Source organism: Bufo gargarizans, chromosome 4, assembly GCF_014858855.1.
Source record: "Bufo gargarizans isolate SCDJY-AF-19 chromosome 4, ASM1485885v1, whole genome shotgun sequence".
In the NCBI taxonomy this organism is placed as follows: Eukaryota; Metazoa; Chordata; class Amphibia; order Anura; family Bufonidae; genus Bufo; species Bufo gargarizans.
The window spans coordinates 189,300,496-189,306,655 of NC_058083.1; positions in this window are offsets into that span (position 1 = coordinate 189,300,496).

Below are 6,160 nucleotides of genomic sequence, written 5' to 3' on the forward strand. Positions count from 1 at the left end.
CCATGAGCATGGAATATAGCATTACTAAGTTAAAATCGCCATGCGATTACTTCGAGTTATATTAATCGCATGGCGATTTCAACTTGGACCTGGTTTACTATATGGTTGGCTTCAATGGATTGGTAGAATTAGCGAATATGACGAATATATTCGTTATATTCCACAAAACGAAGATAACGAAGTATTCTGCATCTTCGTTTTAGCTACCTATTCGTCAACTTCGCTAATTCTAGCAATCATATAGGAAAGTTGACTATAGAGACAGCTAAGTTTAATTCGCTATGCGATTATATTACTTTGCTTTTTTTAAAATAAATAGAATAATTATAATACCTGCAGAACAGTAGGTTAGTTGGATGCACAGGGTGGCTGATACACCAAAAAGGGTGCTCTCAAACTTGCAGCGTCACCCCGCTGCTAAAAAGCAAAAGTATAAATAGGAATGATTGGGCACACCTAAGATACTTGGTAACCAATATTTATTGAAGTAGTTAAAATAATTGAAATAATTGGACAGTAATAAAAGACAGTGATAAAAGGACAGCAGTACGAATTTCGCAGCAGTGTGGATTTATAAAACTGCCACGTAATAGGACAACATTCAAAATAGAAATTGAATATGTTTGTGACCGAAAGGAGGCTCAAAATGGTCCCTAGCAAGCAATGCTGGTGATTGTGAGCCTCGTTGCGACCACAGTGGACGGAAGATGTAGATATTACAATAGCAATGAATCAGATTGAATGCTTTATATATTTAGAATGCAGTGTGGGTAAAAACATATATAAATATTAAAGTCCGGATATAACAAGTCGGGATCCCTCTGGTATTGTAACCCACTTAAAGCAGCATGGAAGTGTTTAAAAGAAATTACAGTGTTCAAAATCAAAGTTAAAGTTGCTCCGTCTCTGACCCGGCGGCGTCCCGCTTACAGTCAGAGATCGATCCAGCAGTGAGACAACAGACAGTTCAGGAACAGTCTTACCAGTGTTGGAGGGTTCTCCTGATTCGGAGATACCTCGGCCGTCTATCGAAACCCTCTTTCAATTTTATCTTTATAGTTGGATGGATCCAGCGGTAGTTTATGTGCGTCACTTGTGTGGTTGCTGCACGCGGTCCCGCTTGTTTGGCTCCAAAGATGCTGGGTTTCCAGGCTAGGTTTCAGATCGGCTCCGTTCGATACACTGGCTCAGATTGGTCCTTAAGTTAGTTAGATGCGGTGCACTCGCATAAAATTGGGGGGTCAGACCAGACGCGTTTCGGGGCTATGGTGTCCCCTTCCTCAGTGGCACTGAGGAAGGGGACACCATAGCCCCGAAACGCGTCTGGTCTGACCCCCCAATTTTATGCGAGTGCACCGCATCTAACTAACTTAAGGACCAATCTGAGCCAGTGTATCGAACGGAGCCGATCTGAAACCTAGCCTGGAAACCCAGCATCTTTGGAGCCAAACAAGCGGGACCGCGTGCAGCAACCACACAAGTGACGCACATAAACTACCGCTGGATCCATCCAACTATAAAGATAAAAATTGAAAGAGGGTTTCGATAGACGGCCGAGGTATCTCCGAATCAGGAGAACCCTCCAACACTGGTAAGACTGTTCCTGAACTGCCTGTTGTCTCACTGCTGGATCGATCTCTGACTGTAAGCGGGACGCCGCCGGGTCAGAGACGGAGCAACTTTAACTTTGATTTTGAACACTGTAATTTCTTTTAAACACTTCCATGCTGCTTTAAGTGGGTTACAATACCAGAGGGATCCCGACTTGTTATATCCGGACTTTAATATTTATATATGTTTTTACCCACACTGCATTCTAAATATATAAAGCATTCAATCTGATTCATTGCTATTGTAATATCTACATCTTCCGTCCACTGTGGTCGCAACGAGGCTCACAATCACCAGCATTGCTTGCTAGGGACCATTTTGAGCCTCCTTTCGGTCACAAACATATTCAATTTCTATTTTGAATGTTGTCCTATTACGTGGCAGTTTTATAAATCCACACTGCTGCGAAATTCGTACTGCTGTCCTTTTATCACTGTCTTTTATTACTGTCCAATTATTTCAATTATTTTAACTACTTCAATAAATATTGGTTACCAAGTATCTTAGGTGTGCCCAATCATTCCTATTTATAATTATAATACCTGATAATTATTATAATTATACTATTTATAAAAAAAAAGCAGTCATATAATCGCATAGCGAATTAAACTTAGCTGTCTCTGTAGTAAAATTTCCTATATGATTGCTAGAATTAGCGAAGTTGACGAATAGGTAGCTAAAACGAAGATGCAGAATACTTCGTTATCTTCGTTTTGTGGAATATGACGAATACATTCGTTATATTCGTTTTGTGGAATATAACGAATATATTCGTCATATTCGCTAATTCTACCAAGCCAACCATAGTAAACCAGGTCCAAGTTGAAATCGCAATTCGATTAATTCAAGTTATAATAATCGAATTTTGATTTTTAACTTAGCACTGCTATAGTCCATATTAGGCTAGAATTAACGAATATGGAATATGGCAGTGCTAAGTTAAAATCGAAATTCGATTTTTATAACTTGAATTAATCGCATTGCTATTTCAATAGGAGAGTAGCCTTTAAGTTAAAATCGAAATTCGATTATTATAACTTGAAATAATCGAATTGCGATTTCAACGTAATTCTCAAATCCGACAGTACATTCTAGTATATGGAGACGTTCCCATGGTGATGGGGACGCTCCATGAGCATGGAAGTCGGCAGAAGCGGCAACGGGCACTGACTGGAGCAGCCAGGAAGCCAGGAATCCAAAGGACAGGTAAGAACAACTTTAGGGAAGTGGGAAAGAAAAAAATATAACAATAAAAAAAAAAAAAACAATATTCAAAATATCGAATTTATATCACTATATTCGAAATATTCGCGAATTAGCGAAGTGCCGATATTCGCGAAAAAAATTTGATATTCGAATATTCGCGCTCAACACTAGTCTTCACCCCTGCTTTCCTTGTCGGTCTGCACACTTTCGAAAGCCCCAGCAGTTGGCACCTGTGTTTCGTCATCATCCGAGACGTGCTGCGATGGTCCTCCCATGTACTCATCTTGAAAGATAAGTGTTTGGGCATCGGTGAACTCAATTTATTCCACTTCTGGGGCAGGGATAGGTGGCTGTCCCTGGGAAACTCTGCTAACAGAGTCATCAAAAAGCAGAAGAGACTGCTGCATGACTTGGGGATCAGACTGCTTTGCTGATTTGCAAGGGGGTGAGGTGAAAGACTGATGGACATTGGCTGCAGGTGCCAACCCTGATCTTTCAGCAGGAGACTGGGTAGGAGACAATGTGAATGAACTGGAGCCACTGTCAGCAACCCAATCTACTATCGCCTGTACTTGTTCAGGCCTCACCATTCGTAGAGCCGCATTAGGCCCGACCAAATACCGCTGCAGGTTCTGTCGCCTACTCGCACCTGAGGAAGGGGTTTCACTTGTGCATGTAGCTGGCACAGATCGACCACGTCCTCTCCCTTCAAATACCTGAATAGAACCTCTGTATTTAAAGGGTGTATCTCACATGCCCTGACCCACACTAGGCCGCAATTAAAGATTTGTGCCCTAAATGGCTGTATTTCAAATACCTGAATAGAACCTCTGTATTTAAAGGGTGTATCTCACACGCCCCGACCCACACTAGGCTGCAATTAAAGATTGGTGCCAAAAATGGGTATTTGATTAATAACTGAATATGACAGCAGTATATAACCCTGGAATTTCACACATTCTGATGGTGCAAGGCCAGGAAATTTGTGTATTTTGCCCAAAAAAGGGTGTTTTATTAATAGAACAATATAACCCCAGTATATAAAGGGTGTATCTCACACATCCTGACCCACACTAGGCTGCAATTAAAGATTTGTGCCAAAAATGGGTAGTTGATTAATAACTGAATATGACAGCAGTATATAACCCTGGAATTTCAAACGTCTTGATGCTGCAAGGCCAGAAAAATTGTGTTTTTAAAAACCCAGAAAATTATGGCTGTATTTCTAGCTCAAATTGCATACTGACTAATCCTGCAAATGCACCAGATGTTGTATATTGTCAAAAAAGGGTGATTTTTTACAACCAGATTATTAGTGCTGTTTTTGTAGCTTGGATTTCAATGTCACAAAAACTCTGATGCATGCATAAAATGGCCGCCGCCGCCCACCTAACTGACTTGCAAAAGTTATTTTTTTTTCGGTCACTGGGCTCAGGGCAGGATAAAAAAGTTGTGCCCTGCACCCACACAACAAAATGTATGTAGATCGCTGAGTTAGATTCACGTTTTGAACAAAGATTCTCTCCCTGAAATCACCAGCCGCATCCATCTCCCTACACTAAGCACAGCAGAGTGACGTGCAGCGCTACATGACTCCAGCTTATATAGAGGCTGGGTCACATGCTACACTGGGCAATCACAGCCATGCCATTAGTAGGCATGGCTGTGATGGCTTCTAAGGGCACACAGTTAAACGCTTGTTGAATTGCAGCCTTTCAAAAAGCACCAAGAAAGCGCAGAACACCGAACTTTTACTGAAATGTTCGGGTCTGGGGTCCAAAAATCCTAAAGTTCGATACGAACCCGAACTTTACAGTTCGGGTTTGCACAACCCTAGTGGTTAGCTCTCAAAGATGCCTGGAACAGCCTCCCTGCAGAGGCCCTTCTCTTTGTTCATTCACTTAGCATTTTGCTAATTGATCAAAATAGACTAACACTTCTTTTTTCAAAGCATCCTTACTTTACAAGATTTTTCCACACCTGCCTAAAGGTCCTTTTACATTGCTCAGTTGAGCAGACGATTGTCGGGAAGGAAGTGTGCCTTCCTGGAATCGTCTGCTTGTCAATGAAGGAGACTGCTGCATTTACATACAATGATCTCCTTCGCTGTATTTTGAGAGGAGCGATAGCTACTGTAATGCCATTGCTGTTCCCCATACAGAATCATTGTTTGCCGGCAGCAGAGTGCTATTTAGACGGCACGATCTGCTTCTAGCAAGCGATGATTTAGGTGACCACACAAACTTTCTTATTACCTGATAATCAAACGTTTTGTTCGTTCATTGATAATTGTCTAGACCTTTACACCGGCAGATCATCGCTAAAGAGCATTCATACAAACGCTTGCTAATGATTATCTGCCTGATGCCCAGGCAAGGAAAAGGAACCTTAAGACTTTTGCACAGTACTGTACACACACACACATATATATAATACAGCATATACCACTACACCAGGCAGCCCTTTGGTAGTACATGATGTAGTTCAGGAAACACAGAAGGGGAGGGGGGGGGGGGCAGAGCAAACACAGTAAGGCCTAGTTCACACGAACGTATGGCTTTTATAGTTTTTTGCGGTCCGTTTTTCACGGATCCGTTGTTCCGTTTTTGAGTTCCGTTGTGTTTTCGTTTCCGTTCCGTTGTTCCGTTCCGTTTTTCCGTATGCCATGTACAGTTTACAGTAATTACATAGGAAAAATTGGGCTGGCCATAACATTTTCAATAGATGGTTCAGAAAAAACGGAACGGAAACGGAAGACATACGGATGCATTTCCGTATGTGTTCCGTTTTTTTTGCGGATCCATTGACTTGAATGGAGCCACGACCCGTGATTTACGGCCAAATATAGGACAAGCTCTATCTTTCAACGGAACGGAAAAACGGAAAAACGGAAACGGAAGGCATACGGAACACATTCCGTTTTTTTTGCGGAACCATTGAAATGAATGGTTCCGTATACGGACCGTATACGGAACACAAAAAAACGGCCCGTACACCCGCAAAAAAAACGTTCGTGTGAACTAGGCCTAAGGCTTGGCATTGATTGTCCTTATTAGCTTCTCCTTCACAGTGTGACTGCCACACACTGAACTCCTGTGATCTGTCAAGTCCTGACCAGGGGTGTAACTAGAGCCCTATGGACAAATATAGGACCTGGTCCCTCCTTTCCTATAAAACTCATTAGCATTGCTAGGATCCACAAAGTTAAATGTTCCTCTTTCCAATATTTTTTTTTCCTATATATGATAATGCACCTCTAATTCATACAGTGATACGGTTACAAATAATAACACTCTTTATGTAACAAATGTTTTTTTTATACATTTATTTTCCTGCCTAAGCC